The sequence below is a fragment of the Procambarus clarkii genome, chromosome 37 (assembly GCF_040958095.1).
Source record: "Procambarus clarkii isolate CNS0578487 chromosome 37, FALCON_Pclarkii_2.0, whole genome shotgun sequence".
Classification (NCBI taxonomy): Eukaryota; Metazoa; Arthropoda; class Malacostraca; order Decapoda; family Cambaridae; genus Procambarus; species Procambarus clarkii.
Window position 1 is genome coordinate 26,858,985 of NC_091186.1, and position 7,693 is coordinate 26,866,677.

Here is a 7,693-nt window from a genome sequence, read left to right on the forward strand (position 1 = left end):
ACACCCTGTACACCTGACTGGAGTCAACACCCTGTACACCTGACTGGAGTCAACACCCTGTACACCTGACTGGAGTCAACACCCTGTACACCTGACTGGAGGCAACACCCTGTACACCTGACTGGAGTCAACACCCTGTACACCTGACTGGAGTCAACACCCTGTACACCTGACTGGAGGCGACACCCTGTACACCTGACTGGTCGCAACACTGTACACCTGACTGGAGGCAACACCCTGCACACCTGACTGGAGGCAACACCCTGCACACCTGACTGGAGGCAACACCCTGTACACCTGACTGGAGTCAACACCCTGTACACCTGACTGGAGTCAACACCCTGTACACCTGACTGGAGGCGACACCCTGTACACCTGACTGGTCGCAACACTGTACACCTGACTGGAGGCAACACCCTGCACACCTGACTGGAGGCAACACCCTGCACACCTGACTGGAGGCAACACCCTGCACACCTGACTGGAGGCAACACCCTGCACACCTGACACACACATACACTAAACGTGTAGCGAGCTAGGGTTCGCTGAAGAGGGTTCTGGGTTCCTGGACCCTATCTCCAATCCCCCAAAGGCCCCCCCCCCTCCTTCCCTCCCAGGCCCCCCCCCCTTCCCTCCCAGGGCCCCCCCTCCTCCACCAGACTCAATTCTGCGCATCAGGAAAAATTAAGGCAGGCGGAGGCCGGCGTGGCCCGGGGCAGGAGGCAGGGCAGCGCCTGCCACAAACTGCTCTGCTGAACCTGGGGCAGCAGGCGGGCCCGGCTACATTACCAGATAAGCTTGTTATTAGTTTGCCTCACCAAATATGTCGATTGGCGAGTCATACTGTACCTTCAGTCCTGCTTGGGAACGGTACAAGGTGCTGTGGGAGCAACAGTGGACGGTAGAAGGTGGTGTGGGACAAGACTGGACGGTACAAGGTGGTGTGGGACAAGACTGGACGGTACAAGGTGGTGTGGGACAAGATTGGACGGTACAAGGTACTGTGGGAGCAACAGTGGACGGTACAAGGTGGTGTGGGACAAGACTGGACGGTACAAGGTGGTGTGGGACAAGACTGGACGGTACAAGGTGGTGTGGGACAAGATTGGACGGTACAAGGTGGTGTGGGACAAGATTGGACGATACAAGGTGGTGTGGGACAAGACTGGACGGTACAAGGTGGTGTGGGACAAGACTGGACGGTACAAGGTGGTGTGGGACACGACTGGACGGTACAAGGTGGTGTGGGACAAGACTGGACGGTACAAGGTGGTGTGGGACACGACTGGACGGTACAAGGTGGTGTGGGACACGACTGGACGGTACAAGGTGGTGTGGGACACGACTGGACGGTACAAGGTGGTGTAGGGCAAGACTGGACGGTACAAGGTGCTGTGAGGTTAATGACTAGGATGACAAGCAGATCGAGCACTGGTCCGCAGGGTCTTAAACTGGTGAATGAGGCTCGTGGGCCGTGTAGGAAGAGGCCCGGACCATATCCTGGGCGGCAGGAGAGCAGGGAGCGGTGCGGGGACATATCAGACCAAGACGGACGCCGGTACACGATGAAGGGCTCATATGTCACGGTACTTGAGTATACGAGGTGATGTGTGGCTATAGTGGATGGTGCCGGACCATTGGTCTTGTGCACTGTCTTCACCAGGTTAGGCGTGGAGCCGGTCGGCCGAGCGGACAGAACGCTGGACTTGTGATCCTGTGGTCCTGGGTTCGATCCCAGGCACCGGCGAGAAACAATGGGCAATGTTTCTTTCACCCTATGCCCCTGTTACCTAGCAGTCACGGGCTGCTTCCTGGGGGTAGAGGCCTGGTCGAGGACCGGGCCGCGGAGACACTAAAAAGCCCCGAAATCATCTCAAGATAACTCAAGATAACCTGGACAGGTCCTCAACATCATTACCATTTACCCAAAATTTGCTTGTCCATTTTAAAGAATGAAGAACAATTTTTATTTATATTACTTCTAAGCTGCATCACTTATGAACCCATCCCTGCCCTTGTGTGGCAGTGCACAGTAGAAAGTTGTTTTCACATATCCATACATTAAAACATTGATTGTAACCGTGATATATATGTGCTTCAGCCTACAGTTTAGACCTATTGTCTCATGTATGACCCTCTGTCCTGCGTGACAGTGAATACCAGCATTATCCTCACTTTAATAAGACTATCAAAATCCTCAGATTAGGCAAAATTGTAATTAATTTTGTCAATAAAGATGTTAATAATAATAAACCATTTAATGCTTCACCACCTCCTGCAGCGCGTGCCCAAGCTTCAACAAGTAACTGGTCCAAAAGCTACACTTCCAGCATGGGAGACAGATACTCCAAGATTGATGATACAAAACTAATAATCATTTCTCGGAGATATTAATGACTGTATACTATGATTCACATACAAATAAATCTAATCGGCAAAATACAGTAAGGTAAATATATTCAGTAAAGTGTACATGACAGCCCGAGACACATAACTGGAGCCCAACTGTGCTCCAGCGGTAGCAATAAGCCAAGTAGCGTGAACATAGCGTGGCTCCTCATAGGGGGAAGGAACACAGCGTGTTGAGATCAGAGGCAGTGTTGAGGCCCCGAGCTCCGCCCAGGTGACCTCAGGAGTGCTGCACTGCTCCACACAAGGCCACACCTGCACACACACACCACCCATCACACGTACATATATATACATACATTATATATATGTAACAATGATCACGAAACACTGAAAAAGACTGTATACTATGATTCACATACAAATAAATCAAATCGGAAAAATACAAAATACAGTATATATATATATATATATATATATATATATATATATATATATATATATATATATATATATATATATATATATATATATATATATATATATATATATATATATATATTAAAAAGAGAGAAGAGCAAGACCTCGCCACCTTCCGAAACCAAACGCTTTGACGAAGACAACTGTCTATTATGCCTTTACATTCCCATTTGGGGGACATTAGCTCCAACAATCTGAATATGCAAGTAAGAAATCTCAATTAAGGCACTTGACAATGCAGAAACAACAAGACTCTTTCAAAGATCAGATCACTTCTACCCTCAACTAGACCATCACCAGAGATACTCACCAACGATAATCGACAGAGACGAGTCAAATACTCCTCCAGCCAAGAACAACCACTGTACAACTATGGTACACCTTATTATCCTCAAACCCCAGACAGAAGTGGCGCTTCACAGCACACCTACTGCTCTAGCTGACACTGACTGACCAACACCTCACTTTACCAAGCGTTTCGCCTCCAACCTCGGCCTTGGACACACAAACATTTCTCTTATAGACATAGATAAGAAGCTCAGGCGAGGGAGATACTTGAGGACTGAGGAACCGCTTACCTTAAAGAATCTTGAAGAAAGAGGATGCTGGGGTACCTCGTCTTATACGGAAAGAACGAAAACTTGCATTCGTGGTAACACGCCAACTATCAGTCAAGATGGGTCCCGAAAACTCGCTCTCAATGAACACATTCTGCTCTTATCCGGCAGTAATGATATTTAAACTTTACATATTTCCCTCAGACTCAACACAACCTTCACTAACCATACGTTGCGCCCTAATGGTCTGGGTCAGGGCTCAACAAAACCTTTACACATCTACCAACGAGCCTGTACATCTTTTCTCAATCCTCGGCGGCTTTGTTTACATTCCCGACTGTTTGTAAACAGTCCATGAGGTCCGAGGCACCAGGAGGCTCTTTACAACAATAATAACATTGAGAAGTTTCGATGCTCGTAAACAGTGTAATAAATGTAAACAAACCCACAAAGGATTAAGAAAAGATGTACAGGTTCGTAAGTAGATGTGTAAATGCTTGTTGAATTCAGGCCGCTCGTTACGAACGCGCGGCAGCCATCTCTTCCAGACGCATTCATAAATTTTAATAACAAAGTGTATTAAAAGTAGGTTTGTTCACATATATAAATTAACATTATTATACAATAAAATTCAAGGTATAGGTAAGCGTAGGTTAGGTTCTCTTGGCGATTATTTGTATTTGAAATTCGTATGAAATTCATATGAAATTTACGAATGAAAAACGGTGTAAACACGACTCACAACTGATGACGTTCGAACACATCTAGAACAAGACTACGATATATACATTAACTGTGTAACTAGTTTATCACATTGTAACTTGTTTAGCTAAATGAATTTGGGGTTCAGTTCCTGAGGTCATTATGTGCCTCGGTAACCTTTTCCACTGCCGCCCACGGGATGGGTAAGGGGGTCCAATACCTCCCACGGGATGGGTAAGGGGCCCAATACCGCCCACGGGATGGGTAAGGGGGTCCAATACCTCCCACGGGATGGGTAAGGGGGCCCAATACCGCCCACGGGATGGGTAAGGGGGTCCAATACCGCCCACGGGATGGGTAAGGGGCCCAATACCGCCCACGGGATGGGGAAGAGGTCCAATACCGCCCACGGGATGGGTAAGGGGGTCCAATACCTCCCACGGGATGGGTAAGGGGGTCCAATACCTCCCACGGGATGGGTAAGGGGCCCAATACCGCCCACGGGATGGGGAAGAGGTCCAATACCGCCCACGGGATGGGTAAGGGGCCCAATACCGCCCACGGGATGGGTAAGGGGGTCCAATACCTCCCACGGGATGGGTAAGGGGGTCCAATGCCTCCCACGGGATGGGTAAGGGGCCCAATACCGCCCACGGGATGGGGAAGAGGTCCAATACCGCCCACGGGATGGGTAAGGGGCCCAATACCGCCCACGGAATGGGTGAGGGGGTCCAATACCGCTCACGGAATGGGTAAGGGGTCCAATACCACCCATGGAATGGGTAAGAGGTCCAATACCTCCCCACGGGATGGGTAAGAGGTCCAATACCACCCACGGGATGGGTAAGGGGGTCCAATACCACCCACGGAATGGGTATAGGATGCATAATAAAGGAACAAAATCAACCAAATACAAGCCATATATTAAATGTCATCGTTGGTGAAGCAGAAAAAGTATAAACGAGAATAAAAATTATTATTATTATTAGTAGTAGTATTATAAAAAAAATTATTTGAGAGGAATCTTGTGGAAACTGGTAAAAATGATTAGAATATATATATATATATATATATATATATATATATATATATATATATATATATATATATATATATATATATATATATATATATATATATATATATATGTCCATGATTCAGTGCTTGGCTCTTATAAAAATTATAAAGTTATTATTTAGTTAAATTTAATTAATTTTTGTATTGATGAAGGTGTTTTGTCCCCTGATTGAGATGAGGATATTAGATGAATTTATAGCTAGTTTTTTATCTACACTGTGTAATCTTTCATATAGAATAGCGCAGCAGCACATTGCTATATATACCTAAGCTTGTTAATAAAAAATATTAATTATTATTATTATTATTATTTTTTACAATATACTTGCTGAAGGCTCGAGAAAGAGGAGTATTTTATCAAATCAGATATTTTCAAAGAGAATAGTTACCCTCTCAATACAAGTGTTCGTTTTCTGTATTTATTGTAAAGTAAGTTATAACAGAAAACGAAATTTGTTTTTTGAAATAACATACACGCAAATAAAATTTAGTTACATTGCCCAATAATTTCCAATATACGAAATTTGAAAGGAACAGCCTATATCAGAGCGCATCGGGGTTATATGTAAAACATGGGCTGGCTTCAGTAAGGGCTTCCCGTCATCTTGTGAATTCACTGGAATCCAAGGTTGTATAAAATATACCAAGTTGTACTCACTTAGCTGTGCTTACGGGGGCTGAGCTTTGGCTCCTTGATCCCGCCTCTCAACGGTCAGTCAACTGGTGAACAGATTCTTGAGTCTTCTGGGCTCTATCAAATCTACATTTGAAACTGTATATGGAGTCAGCCTCCACCACATCACTGCCTAATGCATTCCATCTGCTAACTACTCTGACACTGAAAAAATTCTTTCTAATGTCTCCGTGGCTCATCTGAGTACTAAGTTTCCACCTGTGTCCCCTTGTTCGTGTTCCACCCGTTCACAATAGTTTGTCTTAGTTCACCCTGTCAATTCCTTGGAAAAATTTGTAGGTGGTGACCATGTCTCCCCTTACTCTTCTGTCTTCCAGGGATGTGAGGTTTAGCTCCCGTAGCCTTTCCTCGTAGCTCACACCTCTCAGTTCTAGGACTAGTCTGGTGGCATACCTCTGAATCTTCTTTAACTTTGTCTTGTGTTTAACTAGGTATAGACTCCAGGCTGGAACTACATACTTCAGGATTGGTCTGACATAAGTGTTATACAAGGTCCTGAACGATTCCTTACACAAGTCTCTAAAGGCCAATCTAGCATATGTCGCTGATTATACTCTTTTGATGTGGGCTTCTGGGGACAGATTCGGAGTGGTATCAACCCCCAGATCTTTCTCTCTATTTGACTCTTGCAGGATTTCACCTCCCAGATGGAACCTTGTGTTCGGCCTCCTGTTCCCGTCATATAATTTCATTACTTTGCACTTTCCTGATTGTAAAGTAATGAAATTACTTTAGTATCTTTATCTTTTTACTATTTTTTTGTATACTTTAACCATTTTCTAGACCATTCCTTCAGTTTGTCCAGGTCGTCCTGTAGTCTCTGTCAATCTTTATGTCTTGGTTCTTCTCATAATTTTTGCATCAACAGCAAACATTGAGAGAAATGAGTCTTTACCCTCTGGAAGATCGTTTATATATATCAGAAACCGTACAGAGCCCTGTGGGACTCCGCTGGTGACATCTCGCCACTTTGATCTCCCCCCCCCCCTCACAGTTGCTTGCTGTTTCCTGTTGCTTAGATACTCCTTAATCCACTGGAAGGAACACCTTACCTTTTTCTGCCGCCTGTTTCTCCAATTTTTGTAACAGCCTCTTATGGGGTACTGCGTCAAAGGCTTTCTGACAGTCTAAGAAAATTCAGTCTGCCCACCCATCTCTCTCTTGCCTAATTTTTGTCGCTTTGTAATAGAATTCTGCTAAACCTGTGAGGCACGATTTACCATCCCTGAACCCACGTTGGTGGTGTGTTACAAAGCTATTTCCATCCAGATGTTCTACGAGCCTTTTCTTCACGATCTTCTGCATCACCTTGCATGGTATACAAGTTAGGGAAACTGGCCTGTCACCCTTTTTGTATATTGGGGCTACATTAGCTGTCTTTCAGCTTTCCGGTAGGTCTCCTGTTTTCAGTGACCTGTTATACACCATAGGGAGTGGCACACTCTCCACTAACACTATGGAGTGGTAGACTTATCTCTGGACTATATCCTGATCTCCGCATTGTTCCAATTGATTTTCTCATTAATATGTGTAGTATAAAATTCCCATATCATTTGAGTTTAGAAATCACTTTTTGCCAAACGTAGATACTGGATGTAAAGTGTGCATTATATTGCATTCACTAGATAACGTAAACTTGAGGAATATAATAAATAAATAAAATATGATAAATACTAGATGTCAATCCTTTGAGTGTTTACTTGAGATAGTTTAGCTAGTCCCAGCTGTGTCTGGGACAAGATGAACAACACATGATGCTGTGGCTGTATGCTCGCTGACAGGATGAATGAGGCTACACAATAAAGCATTTACCTGCCCGAAACGCTGTGCGTAC